The sequence below is a fragment of the Psammomys obesus genome, unplaced genomic scaffold, assembly GCF_907164565.1.
Source record: "Psammomys obesus unplaced genomic scaffold, mPsaObe1.curated_primary_1811, whole genome shotgun sequence".
Classification (NCBI taxonomy): Eukaryota; Metazoa; Chordata; class Mammalia; order Rodentia; family Muridae; genus Psammomys; species Psammomys obesus.
Window position 1 is genome coordinate 6180516 of NW_026596069.1, and position 7507 is coordinate 6188022.

Sequence of the window (7507 nt, forward strand, 5' to 3'; positions counted from 1 at the left end):
AAATGGGGGAAAGTAAGAAATGATAGGCTGTCATATTTTCTGAGAAGGTGCAAGGCAGCAGAAGCAGAAATCAAGGCTGAGCTCTGCACAGAAAGCTGGTGGCATTCCGATATTACCTACATCTACCTTAATGATTCCATTTAAGCTGTCATTTTCTGCATTTACCTTGCAGCATTCAAAAGCAACTATACTTACGTGTTCACAGCCAACGCACTGTCAGCATTTCAAAAGGAACGAGAAAGGAAGGAAACTGGTATATGATGTATTTCAAAAAAAATAGTTTCCTTGTAGAAAATTAACAGTAATTTTGAGACCACTCTTACAGAGAAATAAACTCTTTGGAGGTTATAAAAATGCTGGCACTGAGAAAAAAAGGAGGGAAGATACATGCACATACCTAAGAAGATAGGATGGAAAAGAAAAAGATAGGAGGGAAGAGAAAAAACAGTGGGGGTGAGAGACCCACGCCATACTTGTTATTTTTCATCCTTTTCCTAGCTCATGAGACACTGGCAGGCCCTTCAGTGTTGACAGCAGGGAGGTTGGGAATGATGTCATCCTTCCTCTATTCACTGTGTGATTCTTCCTGAGAGTGCTGCAATGCAGGGGCTTTCTTTATTTCCTGAGACTTTGCCTAGCTTCCTCTAGAATGTGGTAATGAGGGCTTTGGTATCCAAATGGCATCAGGAAGGTCTCAAGAAGTCTTTTAGCTACTTTTGAAAATCCTAGCGACATATAGCCTAGAAATGCAAACTACTTTTAATGTGGTAATTTTATAATAGCTGGCCAGATACTGTGGATCAATTACTACAATTTCTCCCTCAAATTGATTTTATTCCTCAAGTTCCAGTAGAAATCCTCTTCTCACTTCCTAAGGCCATCTGGTGTGAGGGTCCCCGTGGGTCTGGCTCACATGATCTGCTACTCTTCTCATTGAGCACTAACCCTGATCTCTTTGGCCTTGCAGTGATGCGGCTGGAGAGCAACAACTTTTGAGCATGACTGTCCTCATCTTCATCAAAGCAGCTGTTGACTGCTAATACTACCTCATAGAAGACAGAGGATGGGAGAATCATTAGGATAGAACCTGTTGATTCCATCTATGCCCTTTGGTACCTTCTCACCAACTATATGTAATCCTGCTCAGATTGCATATGGCCTCCTGCTCTTGGAAGAAGCTGGAGTGTGTGAACTACGGAAAGCTACCCAAAGGGGTATTCAGTCTTTACAGCTAAGAAGTCATCATCTGTGCTGGGTGACATTTTCTCGTGGAGCAGCTGCTTTGGGGTCACCCACAGTCATGTAAGTAACCTCTCACCTAAAGCGACAAAATGAGTGCAGCAAATTAGTAGTTCCCTGAGCTAGACATGCAATCATATCTTGGTCTGTTGTAGAGTCTCTTAAGGAGTGATTATATACGTATTTACACCTCCCCAGGGAAACTGTTCTCAAAACAGATGCACATTTTCTTCTTTTTTTTTTCCAATTTTGTTTTTCAGTGAATTTCAAACATGAGTACTATACTTGCTTCATTTCCATCTCTCCCTCTCCTCTATACAACTTCTCTCGTGTCCCTCCAACTTTTTTCAAACTCATGACTTATTTTTAAAATCAGTTTTGTTACATATGTATACAGGTACAGATCTATAAAAACTGCCTGCTCAGTCCTTTAGTACAGCTCATATGTACACATGTTTAGGACTAAGTACTTGGGATGGATAATGTATCAAGGGATTCACCCTGGAACAGACCGATTCTCTCTGTAGCCATTGATTGCCTATAGCTCTTCATCTACACTAGAGCTTTATGGGAGTCCCTCTATCCACATTGGCCTGTCAGCTGGTGTGGTCATTGTTTACGTCTTAAGTGTTCATATTTTTGATATTTCAGGAGGACAGCTTCAATGTCATATCTCAAAGACACTGTTTCACACTACATGTCCTAGTTCTCTGGCTCTTAGAGTCTTTCTACCACTTTGCCCAGGGTGTTTCCTGAGGCCTATGTATAGGGGGTTTGTTGTTTACAGATACATCAGATGGCAGTAGATGCTGCATGATCATTTCTCTGCATTTTTGGTATGTTGTAGATTTTTGTAATGGCCTTCATCTGCCATAAAAGTTAATTTTTAAATTTATGAATAATAATAGTTACTATTATTAGAGTGTGAGAACATGCATGCCACAGCATAAGTTTAGAAGAAGTATACAGAGTATGTAACAAAGAATACCTGTTTGTGTCAGTGAGCATCTCTGTGTAATGACCTTGAGACACATGCACTTTGCAGAGATGTATGTATTTATTCTCCTGAATGTCTTCCTCTGTCTATTTCACCTGTTAATACGATGAGTCTAATCTATTTGCTAAAGTGTCTAAGTCCTTTCAAACTCACAATGTTGATATCGTGGGTGGGATATGACTTGACTGACTCTAAGTTTTATGTGTTGGTATTCAATCTTGTTACTAAGTATTGAGAGGGTGGTTATTTAATCCATGCATGGTGTTTAGAGGCAGGGTGTTTAGGAAACACTTAAGATTAGATGTCCAAATTAGTGTTGAATTCCCACAGTTGACTCTTGATGGCTTTACAAGGGGAAGAAGGAGGGAGGGAGAGAGGGAAGAGAGAGAGAGACAGACAGAGACAGAGACATACAAAGACAGGGAGAAAGACAGAGAGAGATAGACAGAGACACAAAGAGATGATGCACTCAAACATCAAATGTCCTCTCTTTGACCTCAAAACTATTCCTGAAAGACTACCATAACCAGATGCAGCCTTGTAACCTGAAGCCGTACCTGTAAACTAAATGGAACCCATTTTCTTTAGAACTTAACTGGTCTTTGGTACTACAATACCAATCAATACACATAGCAAACAGAATGAGTATGGTATGAATATTCAAGCCAAGTTGGCTTCATGAAAGAAACACTGGCTTATCACTAAGCAGGGATGGCTCATCTACCTGGGGTTGTCTAGTGTGAGCCTTTTTTCGGCAGTAGCAATGAAGTCATCTTTATGGGACCACAGAGTCTACTTAGACAAAGTGGGACTTCACAAATCTCTTTTTAATAAACAGATGCAATATGTATTAATAAACAAAGTCAGCATGCTTGAGTAATTGTCATGGTCCCTTTAGGTCTCCTGTCACCCTGGGGGTGTGCTGAGTGTCCTTTTACTCTGAGCATGTGAGTCAACACACTGATGTTCTTCTTAAGAGAGACTTTGCTTAGTCTTTGATGATTATTTTGAGAAATAGCTACTTTAAAGGAAAAGAAAATTAGATTTTCTGAAATAGGCTGGTAGGCAGGAAACAGTATGTTATTGCAAAGAGATTTCACTTTCTACAAAGTAGAGGGCCACTGGGAGGCCTCGGTTATGGCTGAATTATGAATTTTAATTATTTTCTCTCTTAATTGATGAGGAATGATCTTGTCTTCATTTGATATTGCCTTCAAGTTCTACACAACATCTAGAATATGATCAATGTTCAATCATTGTTTTCTGAATAAATGATCAGGAACACAAAAGGTCACGGTATCAGAAATTCAGGTTATGTGAATGGAGTTGAGAAGCAATGGGAAATATTTCACCAGGATTTCTGCCTTTTATTTACCCTGGAATCCTTACAGATGGGCTTTGAACAGGAAGAGGAGAAGAAAGAAGCACTGAGCTGTCTGCTAGGTAGATGTACCAGTCACTGACTTAGTTAGTTGACAATAAACTCTATATTTTCTGAAAGAGTCAGATGATTTTCAAATTTGAAAAGGATGGTTTAACAAAAAAAGAAAAGGATGGTTTAAATACAAGTAAACATGGTGAATGGATAATCCTGAAACTTAGTGGTAAAACATTTATATTCCAAGTGTGGCTCTGGGTTCAATCCTTTGTACATATACTGAAATAAAATTGAAATATTTAAAAAATTAAACACACTGAATTTATCTGCTCTATGTGTTTATTATGTAAAAATGCATGCAAGCTTTCAAATTTCTCAATGACTTTCCATCATAGTTTTTCTTTCCAACAGATTATTTGCAGAGATTATCATTGCATGCAAAATAGGGGATTTTATTAAAAGCCACTTCAAAGTACTCCTTATAGATTTTAAGGACAATAAACCTCAGTCCTGAAATCAAGTTGGAATGGCACAAAAAATTTTATCTCTGCTGTTTATTACATAATTCATACAACACTAACTACTTTTTTAACTTTTGAGATCTTTTTCATTTGAAGGTAATCTTAATGCTATTAAATTCATAAATATGCTATTTTTTTTACTCGAATCCTAATTATCTAAAACACACAGTGCAAACATACGAATATCTATTTTCTTCATGTCTCTGCTCATTCATCATGGTTTTGGAAATGGGGAAAATAGATTCCCCTTAAATTGCAAGTCAGTAGGTATTTCTTTGCAGTTAACTTCAGCAAAATTCATACAAAAGTAATTAAAAATTATCTTCTTTACTTATTAACTCACCAGGAAACATCTTAAGTTTCTGTACTAAAATATAGAAAAACTGAATGACACAAATATTAAGAAATTAAAAATTCCTTATTGTTTTATTCCTGGCACCTATTTACACACTTATTCCTATCACAATTTATAGGGAATATGCCTGATGCAATGAAAAGAAAAAGACAAAGCTACAACAGATAATAGACCTCAGGACTGTACATCTAATTGACACTACATTGCATTAATCAATAGCTGTACTTTTTGCAAACTATGGCTATGACAGTCCTGAACAAGAAGGGTTTCCTGTTTAAGCTGCAGTAACTTTTCTGACTATGGATCATGATTTCTCCTGTGACTGACTTTTACAGTTCCTCTAACTCATTTGAGGTGAGTGTCTCAAAGTAATCTGCAGCTTTCCGAACAACTCCTTGCTGTCCCTTTCTTTCTTTCTTTCTTTCTTTCTTTCTTTCTTTCTTTCTTTCTTTCTTTCTTTCTTTCTTTCTTTCTTCCCTCCCTCCCTCCCTCCCTCCCTCCCTCCCTCCCTCCCTCCCTCCCTCCCTTCTTTCTTTCTTTCTTTCTTTCTTTCTTTCTTTCTTTCTTTCTTTCTTTCTTTCTTTCTTTCTTTCTTTCTTTCTAACGTTCTGCTACCAAATCCACCGCTTCCACCACAAGATCCATAGCCACTACCATGGGGACTGCCAGACCTTCTTCTGCCAAAGCTGTCTGACTATATGAGTCCAAAATCTGATTGCTGTTGTCCACTATAATTTCCAGTGTCACTACACTTTTCACCATAGTTACCTCCACCAAAATTTCCTCCTTCATTGTAACCACCATATCCTCCTCTTCCTCCACCATATCCACAACCTTGATTTCCATATCCTGATCCAGCACCATCACCTCCTCTACTACTGTATCCAGGACCACCACTGTCATAGTTTCCACCATCACCTCCAAATCCATTATATCCACCATCACCACCTCTGTAACTACCTCTGCTGCCATCAACTCCACCACCATAGCTTCTTCTTTCACTAAAATTTTCACCATCTCCAAAGTTTCCACCACGATCCATAAAGTTTCCAGATCCACCTCCGTGACCTCTCTGTGATCCAGCAGACTGCAAATCTTTTTTAAAAAGTGCCTTTTTCACTTCACCACTTTGCCCATCAATAGTGTGAAATTTCTGAACAACAATTTTATCCACTGGCACTTTCTTTTTTTCCACTCTGCCTGCCTTCCATAGCTTCTATGGTTCCAATCTTGCCATACTTTTCAAAGTAGTCTCTCAGATTATATTATTCTGTATCTTCTTTAATACCACCAACAAAATTTTTCTTTCCTGTTAAATGGGAACCAAGCTTTACAGAATACAGAATCTTCTCTAGAAATGGCTCTCTTTGGTTCCTCCACACGCCCATCCACCTTGTGAGGCCAAACACATTGGAACAACCACCTCTTCAACATAAGAATAGGTCACAAAACCAAAGCCCCTGGAACTTTTATTTTTTTGGGGGTGTCTTTCATGACTATACATTCTGTAAGTGTGCTCCATTTCTCAAATGTTCTTTTAAGATATAATCTGTGGTTTTAAACTCAGACCACCAATAAACAACATCCTCAGCCTGTTCTGGTTCCTTTGGATCATGGCCCTCCATTTTGAGACTGGACTTGCCTTTTCCAACTCAAGTTCAATATGGACACTAACTATTTTAAAGGGCAAGAATATTAGTACTATTTTCCTTTAAGCCAAACAAGAAAGAATACAAGCTAGGTGTTTGAGATAGTCTTTGATCTCACACTGCTTCCTGGCACACTGACCTTAGTAGTGATGGATGAAATTGAAACAATGAACTCTATGCTGTAGTATTACCCACAAATCACATTTCTATTTTCTCAGCTGCTTCAGTACCATTAACTGATGAACTGTATTCTAAACTCAAATTTTTCTTGATAATATCCACAGGTATCAGGCTAGGCGAGCGCAGGCTTATCAAATTGCAATGCTGTGCTTCCCACAATCATATGTTGGATTGTTCAGTAGGCATCAAAATCAGACTTCATTTTTCCACATAGTTGAAAGGAAACTTCAGCTACATGTGTCAAAAACTCAGGAAGCTCAGCTCGCCACAGGTGTTCAACCATCAGGTGTGCTCCTGGGGGACATTGCTGCTGGCTGGCCAGCCCTTGGTCTACAGATGGGGTGAAGCCAGTAGGGGAGATAGGCAGGTCAGAAGAGCAGAAGAGTATCAAAACCTGGAGGAACTCCAAAGAAAACCTCATCTCTCATTTCCTGCCTTTGCCTTGTGCCGTCAGTCTCTCCCCGGAAAGCATTATTACTTTATAGCACTCCACAGGAGTTGATGGGCATCCACACGCTTACCCCGGCTAACCGCCTCATGGATGAACTTCTTCGTTACAGACCACGCCACAGTTCTGCAGACTTAATGGGCATAAATATAGCTACTCAAAGAGGGAGGCACTTTCCTGTCCATGAGGATATTACATCCACGAGACGAAAGGAAAACCTGCTAATTGAGAATCGCACTTCAGTTTAATTACACAGATGCTAAAATAATGTAACTGAAGCGGCTTAAAAATATAATTATACACTATGCAATGCTTGAGAGCATGCTTTATCTTCATGCCTTTAATGTACATGATCAAGAAAAAGCCAACAAAAGAACAATTCCTGGGTAATTTGGGAAACTGGGACATGTCTGGATTTGAAAGATGTTTCAGAAAACATCTTGCATTTGGAAGGGCTCATCAGAGGTATTTTGTGAGCAACTGCACATGAAATCCCTCTTTTAACCTGTAAGTTCTTCAAAGGCTCCTGGGTTTAAAATAAATAATGAAATTTGTGGTACCGTGTAATTGCCTAATTTTCTCCTCCAACATCAGAAAGAGCGAGGATGTCTGTGTCTGGAAAGAATGACATGCTGTTTTAATAGTGTGACCGGAGATCTAGAAAGATCTCTTAATAAGTTAAGTATTCCTTTCCCACATTCCTTTTTCTCCTCAAATCTCACATTGTTCAATTTATTATT

At 38.8% G+C, this 7507-nt stretch overlaps 1 pseudogene; it reads right to left on the reverse strand.

The window, feature by feature from the left end:
• Positions 1-1314: 1314 nt before the first annotated feature.
• LOC129690145 (heterogeneous nuclear ribonucleoprotein A3-like) lies at positions 1315-6115 on the reverse strand (annotated as a pseudogene).
• Positions 6116-7507: the final 1392 nt, after the last annotated feature.